This window comes from Primulina tabacum, chromosome 15 (assembly GCF_025594145.1).
Source record: "Primulina tabacum isolate GXHZ01 chromosome 15, ASM2559414v2, whole genome shotgun sequence".
In the NCBI taxonomy this organism is placed as follows: Eukaryota; Viridiplantae; Streptophyta; class Magnoliopsida; order Lamiales; family Gesneriaceae; genus Primulina; species Primulina tabacum.
In genome coordinates this window covers 14,538,947-14,549,146 of record NC_134564.1, presented here as the reverse complement: position 1 = coordinate 14,549,146, position 10,200 = coordinate 14,538,947, and the positions used below count along the sequence as shown (strand labels likewise).

Below are 10,200 nucleotides of genomic sequence, written 5' to 3'. Positions count from 1 at the left end.
TTTACATAGAGTTTCAACATGAACCCTCGCCCAACACTTGGCTCGACGGGAACCTACTCTAACAATCTCCCACTTGCACTAGAGCCAACTACCCATATGCTTCAAACCCATTGATTCGCGATGCTTCTCAAATAATGGTCCATGTAAAGGCTTAGTTAGTGGATCAGCAACACTATCTGCGAAGCCGACTTTGTCAATCAAAACTTCTCCTCTTTCCACAATCTCTCGGAGGATATGGTACTTTCTCAATACATGTTTGGTTTTCTGATGAGACCTTGGCTCTTTTGCTTGAGCTATAACTCCCGTGTTTTCACAAAACACCGGGACAGGAGCAACTCCATTAGGAATGACGCCCAACTCTTGGACGAAATTGCTTATTCAAACAGCCTCCTTTGCTGCAGCTGATGAAGCAATGTATTCGGCCTCAGTGATGGAATCCGCAGTACTGTCTTGCTTGGAACTCTTCCAAGAGACAGCAGCACCATTAAGCATGAATACGAACCCAGAGGTTGACTTCGAGTCATCGATATCGCTTTGGAAGATAGAGTCGGTATAGCCTTCCAATTTCAGTTCTCCACTTCCATAGACCAAGAACAACTTATTGATCCTTATAAAATACTTGAGGATGTCTTTCACAGCTTTCTAGTGTGGAAGACCAGGGTTCGATTGATATCTACTCACTGCACTTAGTGCATAAGCCACGTCAGGACATGTAGATATCATCCCATACATGCTACTACCAATTGCGGATGCATACGGAATGCGTGTCATCGCCGCTATCTCTGCATCAGTCTTGGGAGACATAGACTTAAATAAGAACACGCCATGACACATTGGTAGATGTCCTCTCTTGGACTCATCCATCGAGAACCGCTTAACGATGGTATCAATGTATGTTGACTGGGTGAGACCAAACAATCTTCTCGATCCATCTCTATAGATCTGTATTCCAAATACAAAAGATGCTTCACCCGTCCTGCATCAAGAAATTTACTCGCTAACCATATCTTAGTTGATTGCAATATCCCTACATCATTCCCAATGAGTAGAATTTCATCAACATAAAGCACCAGGAATGTCACTACACTCCCACTGACCTTCTTATACACATATGGTTCCTCAGAATTCTTATTAAAACCAAAATCTTTGATTGTACTATCAAAACTGAGGTTCGAATGCATGGAATTCGTCTCAAATGCCATTGCTTCAAGCCACTTGGATGAATCAGCATCAGATAACGCTTCCTTGAAGATCAATGTATCACATCCATGGTTAGGCTCATCATGGCCCTCTTCAAGAAGAAAACCATACCTCATAGGTGGCCGCGAGACTCTCTCGGATCTTCTAGGAGCTTGTATGATACGAATCCTCATACGTATAAATAGCAAACACAATTAAAATCGAATTATGCCCTCTATTCAATAACGAACAAGGATCGATGTGTTGTCCCGATCTTTTGAATCAAGTGTGTGTGTGTTGTGATTTTCACCTCTAAACTATGAAAAGTTTAGCAACAAATAATCACGAAATAAACAATCGAAAACTCGACGAACCTTCAAAGAACAAGTCGAAGACAATCCGCACAAGCACGATCGACAAACGCCACAAAGTTAAAAACTTTGATAAGTTTGAATTGAAGAACAAAGCAAGGCTTTGAATGTTTGAGAGAAAACTCTAAAACTTCGATAAAATATCAATAATGATCTGAATTGTACATGAATTTTCGTCCAAATATATTTTAGTAATCAAAGGATAACACCAAATCTAGTTACCAAACAAATTAAAACACTAAAAAGGAAAATATATTCGCAAAGCCGTCTCAGACACGGCCTCCGTGTACTGGTCCGTGTACACTCGGCCAAAATTACTCTCCAGCAAACAAAGGACACGGACCCCGTGTACAGGTCCGTGCTTGGGTCCGTGTAGACTCGGGATTTCTTCATTCTTGTGTGTAATGGACACGGACCCCGTGTACAGGTCCGTGCTTGGGTCCGTGTAGCCTCGGTCCTTAAAAATGTACTTGAATGATATTCATTTGGCCCTCACACGTACTCCCATGCAACACGAAGCCTTCCGCACTATGCACCCCACTTGTAAGTCCGTCTCTTTGGCTCATAAGTCCATGCCACGCTTCCTTGAACTTCTTCAATCGTCCCCTCGTAATTGGTTCCTCCGGCAACTCTAAAGGTTCCCATGCTTTCCTTGGGGCTCGACCTTCCGTGTTCGTATCATTCTCCCCTTCTTGAAAAGGATTTGTCTTCAAATCTATTTCATCGCCTACATCAAACAACGACAAGTCACTAACATTAAAAGTAGAACTCACGTTATACCCACCTAGTAGATCGAGTCTGTAGGCATTGTCATTAATCCTTTCAAGGACTTGAAATGGTCCATAACCCCTAGGTAATAGCTTTGAACGTCTCTTCTCGGGGAGCCTTTCCTTCCTCAAGTGTAGCCACACCCAATCTCCCTTCTCAAATATCACCTTTTTCTTCCCTTTATTGGCTTGCTTGGCATATTTCTCATTTCTCTTTTCAATGTTGGACTTGACCTTTTCATGCAAACTCCTAACAAATTCAGCCTTCTTCTTGCCATCCATGTTTAACCTTTCACTCACAGGTAAAGTCGTCAAATCTAACGGAGTCAAAGGATTAAAACCATAAACAATCTCAAATGGCGATTAATTTGTAGTAGAATGCACACTGCGATTATAAGCAAACTCAACAAATGGCAAATAATTCTCCCAATTCTTTAAGTTCTTTTTAAGAATAGCACGCAAAAATGTTCCTAAAGTTCTATTGACAACTTCAGTTTGTCCATCCGTTTGAGGATGACAAGTAGTAGAAAACAACAATTTTGTGCCAAGTTTAGCCCACAATGTTTTCCAAAAGTAACTCAAGAATTTAACATCACGGTCAGAAACAATAGTCCTAGGCATGCCATGCAACCTAACGACTTCTCTAAAGAACAAGTCCGCAATGTTAGAAGCATCATCGGTCTTGTGACAAGCAATGAAATGTGCCATCTTAGAAAACCTATCAACAACAACAAATATTGAATCCCTCCCCTTCTTAGTCCTAGGCAAACAAAAAACAAAGTCCATAGAAATGTCAATCCAAGGCTCACTAGGGACAGGAAGTGGTGTATACAATCCATGCGGTTGTGTTCTAGACTTAGCTTGCCTACAAATTATGCACTTATCACACACACGCTCAACATCACGCTTCATATGTGGCCAATAAAAATGCTCATGCAATGTGCCTAAAGTTTTAGCCACCCCAAAGTGTCCCATTAAGCCACCCCCATGTGCCTCCCTAACAAGTAATTCACGAATTGATGACTTGGGAATGCACAATTTATCTTCTTTAAAAAAGAAACCATGATGCAAATAAAATTTGTCATGTGAACCATGCATACAAGTTTCAAACTCTTAAAATCATCATCTAGCACATACAACTCCTTGACATGCTCAAACCCCAAAATTTTAGATTCCAAGGTAGAGATTAGTACGTACCTCCGTGATAGTGCGTCGGCCACTACATTTTCCTTACCTTGTTTGTACTTGATGATGTAGGGGAATGTTTCAATGAATGCCACCCACTTGGCATGCCGCTTGTTTAACTTCTATTGGCCCTTAAGGTACTTTAGAGACTCATGATCCGTATGGATCACAAACTCCTTAGGCCTCAAGTAGTGTTGCCACATCTCTAGAGTCCTCACAAGTGCATAGAGCTCCTTGTCATATGTTGGATAGTTAAGCGCTGCTCCATTAAGCTTTTCACTAAAATATGCCACCGGCCGTCCTCCTTGCATCAACACTCCACCAATACCTACACCTGAAGCATCACATTCAATTTCAAAAGTATTAGCAAAATCAGGTAAAACAAGTAAAGGAGCATTAATTAATTTTTGCTTAATAAGATTAAAAGACTTCTCTTGCTCCTTGCCCCAATGGAATGGAACGTTCTTCTTGATTACTGCCGTCATCGGTGATGCCAGTGTGCTAAAATTCTTCACAAACCTCCTATAGAAGCTTGCAAGACCATGAAAACTTCGAACTTTACCAACAATAGTAGGCGTTGGCCAATCGCGAATAGCACTTACCTTGTCTTCGTCGACTTGTATACCATGTGAACTTACCACAAAACCAAGAAAGACAAGTTTTCTTGTACAAAAATCACATTTCTTTAAGTTAGCATATAAATGTTCAGCCCTTAATATGATTAGCACAAGTCTCAAGTGATTAACATGCTCATCTAAGTTTTTGCTATACACTAGGATATCATCAAAGTAGACCACCACAAATTTCCCTATGTGTGCACGCAAAATATCGTTCATTAACCTCAGAAAGGTGCTAGGAGCGTTAGTTAAGCCAAAAGGCATTACCATAGCAGTTTTCCACTCATCACCTTCCCTCATCCTAATTTGGTGATAACCGCTCTTCAAGTCAATTTTGCTAAAAATACAACACCATGCAACTCATCTAACATATCATCTAGTCTAGGTATGGGATGTCTATATTTAATGATTATGTTATTGATTGCTCTACAATCTACACACATGCGCCATGAGCCATCTTTCTTAGAACTAATAAAACAGGTACAACACAAGGAGACATGGACTCACGCACAAAACCCCTATCTAACAACTCACTTACCTGCCGTTGAAGCTCCTTAGTCTCCTCCGGATTGCTCCTATAGGCTGGACGATTTGGCAATGCACTTCCAGGCATGAAATCGATTTGGTGCTCGATTCCCCTCAATGGTGGCAATCCTCGAGGCAACTCCTCCAGAAATACATCCTCAAATTCTTGCAAAAGTGAAACAACAATGCTCGGAAGGGACCCGGCTATATCACTTGTGTTAAGGAGGATCTCCTTGTAAAGAATCAACACAAGCGGTTCACGTGTGTGCAAAATTTGCTTTAACTCACTTTTTTGGGCCATATATGATTTCTTTTTGGCCTCTTTCCTCTCATTTTCTTTCCTCTCAATTTCTTTCCTCTCATTTTTCTTTTGTATGGCTATCTCACTCTTTTGATCACTCTTTTTTCAGCCATCTCATCTTTTCTTTCAAAGGCCACCTCACTTTTTAGTTCACTCTTTTTTTCGGCCTCATCTCTCTTTTTTTTTTTCAAATGGTCCTCCAACACTTGCTTTACGGGACAACGGAAGTAAAACAATGGTTTCTTTCTTGAGTACAAAAGAATATCTATTCCTAAACCCATCATGTGTCACTTGTCTATCATATTGCCATGGTCTCCCTAACAAAATATGACAAGCATGCATTGGCACCACATCACACAACACCTCATCAACATACTTCCCAATCGAAAAAGAAACCAACACTTGTTTTGTCACCTTCACTTCCGCACAATCATTCAACCATTGAAGTCTATACGGTTGAGGGTGCTTCAATGTAGGTAAACCCAATTTTTCCACCATCTCAACACTAGCCACATTAGTACAACTAACCCCATCTATGATTAAATTGCAAACCTTTTGATTTACAAAACACCTAGTGTGGAACAAGTTCTCCCTTTGGTTAATATCCTCCTCCTTGACTTGGGCACTCATGATTCACCTAGTCACTAGTGCTTCACCTACCACCGCCTCAAATCCTTATCAGGATCCTCTAATTCAGGCATCTCATCATCATCATCACCCTCACTATGAGACTCATACTCACCATAATCATTTAAAATCATACCCTTTTATTAGGACATTCACTAGAAATATGCCCTAATCCTTGACACCTAAAACATCTAACATCTGTAGATCGTTTAAGAGAAGTTTCAAATTTACCTTGCACTCCTTGTTTAGGTGCCTCTTGTTTGGTCTCAATCTTGGGCTTGGTCACCACCTTATTCTCCTCACGTTTCACCACATTTGACCGCCAAGAAGATGATGAACCCCCAGTTTGATTGGTGCGGCCAACTCCACGCCTTTTGAGTTGTTGCTCACTTTTATTGCCATTTGCACCATCTCGTCTAGATCCAAGTAGTGCCGAAGCTCCACTTGATCTTGAATTTCCCCGTTCAAACCACAAAGAAAACGAGCCATGGTCGCCTCACTATCTTCCTCAACATTCACCCTAATCATGACTACTTCCATCTCCTTATAGTAGTCTTTAACACTCTTCAACCTTTGCCTCAAAGTTTGTAGCCTCTTAAACATCTCCCTATAATAGTGGTTGGGCACAAACCTCTTCCTCATGACCCTCTTCATTTCATCCCAAGATTCAATGGGTCTCTCATTATACCTCCTCCTAGTGGTCACTAATTGATCCCACCAAATGAGAGCATAGTTTAAGAATTCAACCACTGCCAACCTAACCTTCTTTTGTTCGAAATAGTGGTGACACTCAAACACGAACTCTACCCTCTTTTCCCACTCTAAGTATGCCTCCGGGTCAGATTTCCCATGGAATGAAGGAATTTTCATCTTAATACTACCCATGTTACCATCTCCCCTATTCCCATCATATCTACCCCGCACGGCTTCTCTTTTTCCTCTCCCAAATCCTCTACCTCTTCCATTCCTATCCCAGTTCTCGTTTCGACTCTCCTCGTCTCCTCCCGAATCATATTCCTCATCCTATCTACCCAATTCCTTAGGTTTGGATTTACTCCCACTCGCACTAACTTCAATCTTATCCAACCTCTCATGTAAGGGCTCTAATTCATTCCTCATCATCCTACTAAAATGCCGAAACAACGCCTCCATTTGAACCATAGACAACCCCGGGTTCGAACTATCTCCTACCTCCCTCTCCATTTAATTTCAAATTTGTACCTGCAAGAAAACGTTAGTAGAAAACAAAATGTTCCTCACCCAAATGCTCACGGTCACTCCAAAGAAATTCACTCGTCTCTCCTCTCTTATTTTTTTTTTGCTCACAACAAATATTCACCGTTCACTCCAAGGAAAATGCACTCGCACTCAAGTAATGTCACTCAAGTTCGAGAGTTCTCTCAAGGTGAGCTTTGTATTTGAATATATCAACAATCAAGTTTCAACTTGTGAACAAATGTGATCGACTCACTTGGACTGCGTAGACAAGCAATTTGAAGATCAATATATTTTTTTTTCGACTGTGTGAGGCAAGTGTATATGACTCACAAAAAGAATAGAACAAAATATTGAAAAGAAATAATGGAGAATTTTCGGAATTTTTGTACTCTTTTTATTTAAATAATAAAAATTCCGAAAATTCAAAGAAAAAAAATAAGACACAAAATTTCGTGTATCACAGAATCACGAACGACGAAGAATGATAGAACAAAACAGATCTGAAAGCGGAACGAAAGAATAATTAGATATGATAATAGAACGAAGTATAAACTTATTTGAACTCAATGAGCCTAAGCTCTGATACCAAATGATACGAATCCTCGTACGAATAAATAGCAATCACGATTAAAATCGAATCGCGCCCTCTGTTCAATAACGAACAAGGATCGATGTGTTGTCCCGATCTTTTGAATCAAGTGTGTGTGTTGTGATTTTAACCTCTAAACTATGAAAAGTTTAGCAACAAATAATCACGAAATAAACAATCGAAAACTCGACGAACCTTCAAAGAACAAGTCGAAGACAATCCGCACAAGCACGATCGACAAACGCCACAAAGTTAAAAACTTTGATAAGTTTGATTTGAAGAACAAAGCAAGGCTTTGAATGTTTGAGAGAAAACTCTAAAACTTTGATAAAATATCAATAATGATCTGAATTGTACATGAATTTTCGTCCAAATATATTTTAGTAATCAAAGGATAACACCAAATCTAGTTACCAAACAAATTAAAACACTAAAAAGGAAAATATATTCGCCAAGCTGTCTCAGACACGGACCCCGTGTAGGCCTTCGTGTACGGGTCCGTGTACACTCGGCCAAAATTACTCTCCAGCAAACAAAGGACACGGACCACGTGTAGAGGTCCATGCTCGGGTCCGTGTAGACTCGGGATTTCTTCATTCTTGTGTGTAATGGACACGGACCCCGTGTATAGGTCTGTGCTCGGGTCCGTGTAGCCTCGGTCCTTCAAAATGTACTTGAATGATATTCCTTTGGTCCCTCACACGTACTCCCATGCAACACGAAGCCTTCCGCACTATGCACCCCACTTGTAAGTCCGTCTCTTTGGCTCATAAGTCCATGCAACGCTTCCTTGAACTTCTTCAATCGTCCCCTCGTAATTGGTCCCTCCGGCAACTCTAAAGGGTTCCCATGCTTTCCTTGGGGCTCGACCTTCCGTGTTTGCATCATTGTATCTCCTCTTTTGGCTCTTTGGGTGTGGGTTCTTCAATTGTGAGTGTCTCTCGAACCTCTTCGAGTTCTATCATCTCTCCATTTCTATCCAATAGAAATTCATTTTCGAACAAGGTTGTATTCCTAGAAACAAACACCTTTGTCTTTTGAGGATGATAGAAATAGTATCCAACTGAATTCCTTGGATATCCCACAAAGTAACATAAAATGGACGACTATCCAATTTATCTCCCACTGCCTGCTCACATAAGCAGGGCAGTCCCCATAGTCTAAGATAAGAATATTTGGGAGGCTTACCCATCCATATCTCATATGGTGTCTTATCAATTGCCTTTGAATGGACATTTTTCAACAACAGTGCCGCTGTCTCAAGCGCATATCCCCAAAAGGATGGCGGTAACTCTGTGAACCCTATCATTGACCGAACCATGTCTATCAAAGTCCTGTTACGAAGCTCCGAAACACCATTTAACTGCGGTATAGCAGGCAGAGTACACTGTGAGATAATCTAATTCTCTCTAAGATACTCTTGGAACTCGGCACTCAAGTACTAACCGCCTCGATCCGATCGAAGTGACTTGATGCTTTGTTCCAAACTGTTTCTCTACTTCACTTCTGAATTCTTTGAACCTTTCAAAGGCTTCAGATTTGTATTTAATCAAATACACATACCCATACCTCGTAAAGTCATCGGTAAAGGTGATGAAGTAGGCATGTCCATGCTTAGTGGTGATGCTAAGCGAACCGCACACATCGGTATGGATCAAATCCAATAACCCTTTGGCTCGCTCCACATGGCTCTTAAAGGGAATTTCGGTCATCTTTCCTTTTAGAATGGATTCACAACTTGGGCAGAGAATTAATATGAGACATATCAAACATGACTACTCCACTAGCTTGTTCATCCTTCTTAGGGAAATATGTCCTAATCGAGCATGCCATAATTGTGCCAAATTTAGAGTATCTTGTTTTCTTTTGTTTTTTGTTGTTATTGCTTGGACATTGTTTAGTGGAATATCTTTCAATTTTAAGTTATAGAGATCGTTTTCAAGTTCTCAAGTACCAATCCTACATTCATTCTTGTAAATGTTGCAAACACCTTTGCTAAATAAACAAGAAGATCCATCTTTATCAAGCATAGAAATGGAAACAATGTTTTTCACCAAATCCTGTACAAACGAATCATCTCTTAAAATTAACTTAAAATCATTGTTCAAAAGCAAGTAAACATCTCCTACGGCCTTGGCAGCAACTCTTGCTCCATTGCACATCCTCAAAAAGGTCTCACCTTCCCTAATTCTCCTACTTCTTACCATCACCTACAAATCATTACAGAGATGTGAGCCACAGCCGGTATCCAATACCCAAGAAGTAGAGTTAATTGAAATGTTTACTTCAATATAGAACATACAATTTTCAAAACCTTTCTGGGCAAGATATTCTCTGCAGTTACACCTCCAATGTCCGGGCTTCTTGCAGTGATGACATACATCAACAGTCTTGTCAGCCTTTACTAGTATGGCTGCCACAGTGGGACTCAGAGATTGCCTCTTCAATGGCACGTTCTTCTTGGGATGTTGGAAAGAACGCTGTTTTCCCTTCTCATGTGGACCAATCTTCGTATCAGATGAAAAACCCATATAAAGAATCAACTTCTCTTTCTTAATGGTGGCTTCAAACATAACAAGCATATTTACAAACTCCTCAAGGGTAGGCTCTAGCTTGTTCATGTTGAAATTCACCACAAAAGGATCAAATGAGCTCGGCAGTGACAAGAAAAACACGTCGGTGGTCAACTCCGAAGGCAGCGTAAGATCCATGCCAACGAGCTTTTCCACAAGCCCAATCATCTTTAGGTCATGCTCATGGACCGAAGGCCCCATCTCGTATGCGTAAAATGATCAACTCCTTGACAGTGGCATGCCTAAGA

General features: G+C 40.7%; 1 pseudogene; it reads right to left on the bottom strand.

The window, feature by feature from the left end:
• Nucleotides 1-2,008: 2,008 nt before the first annotated feature.
• Nucleotides 2,009-9,961, bottom strand: LOC142525902 (uncharacterized; annotated as a pseudogene).
• Between the last annotated feature and the right edge of the window lie 239 nt (nucleotides 9,962-10,200).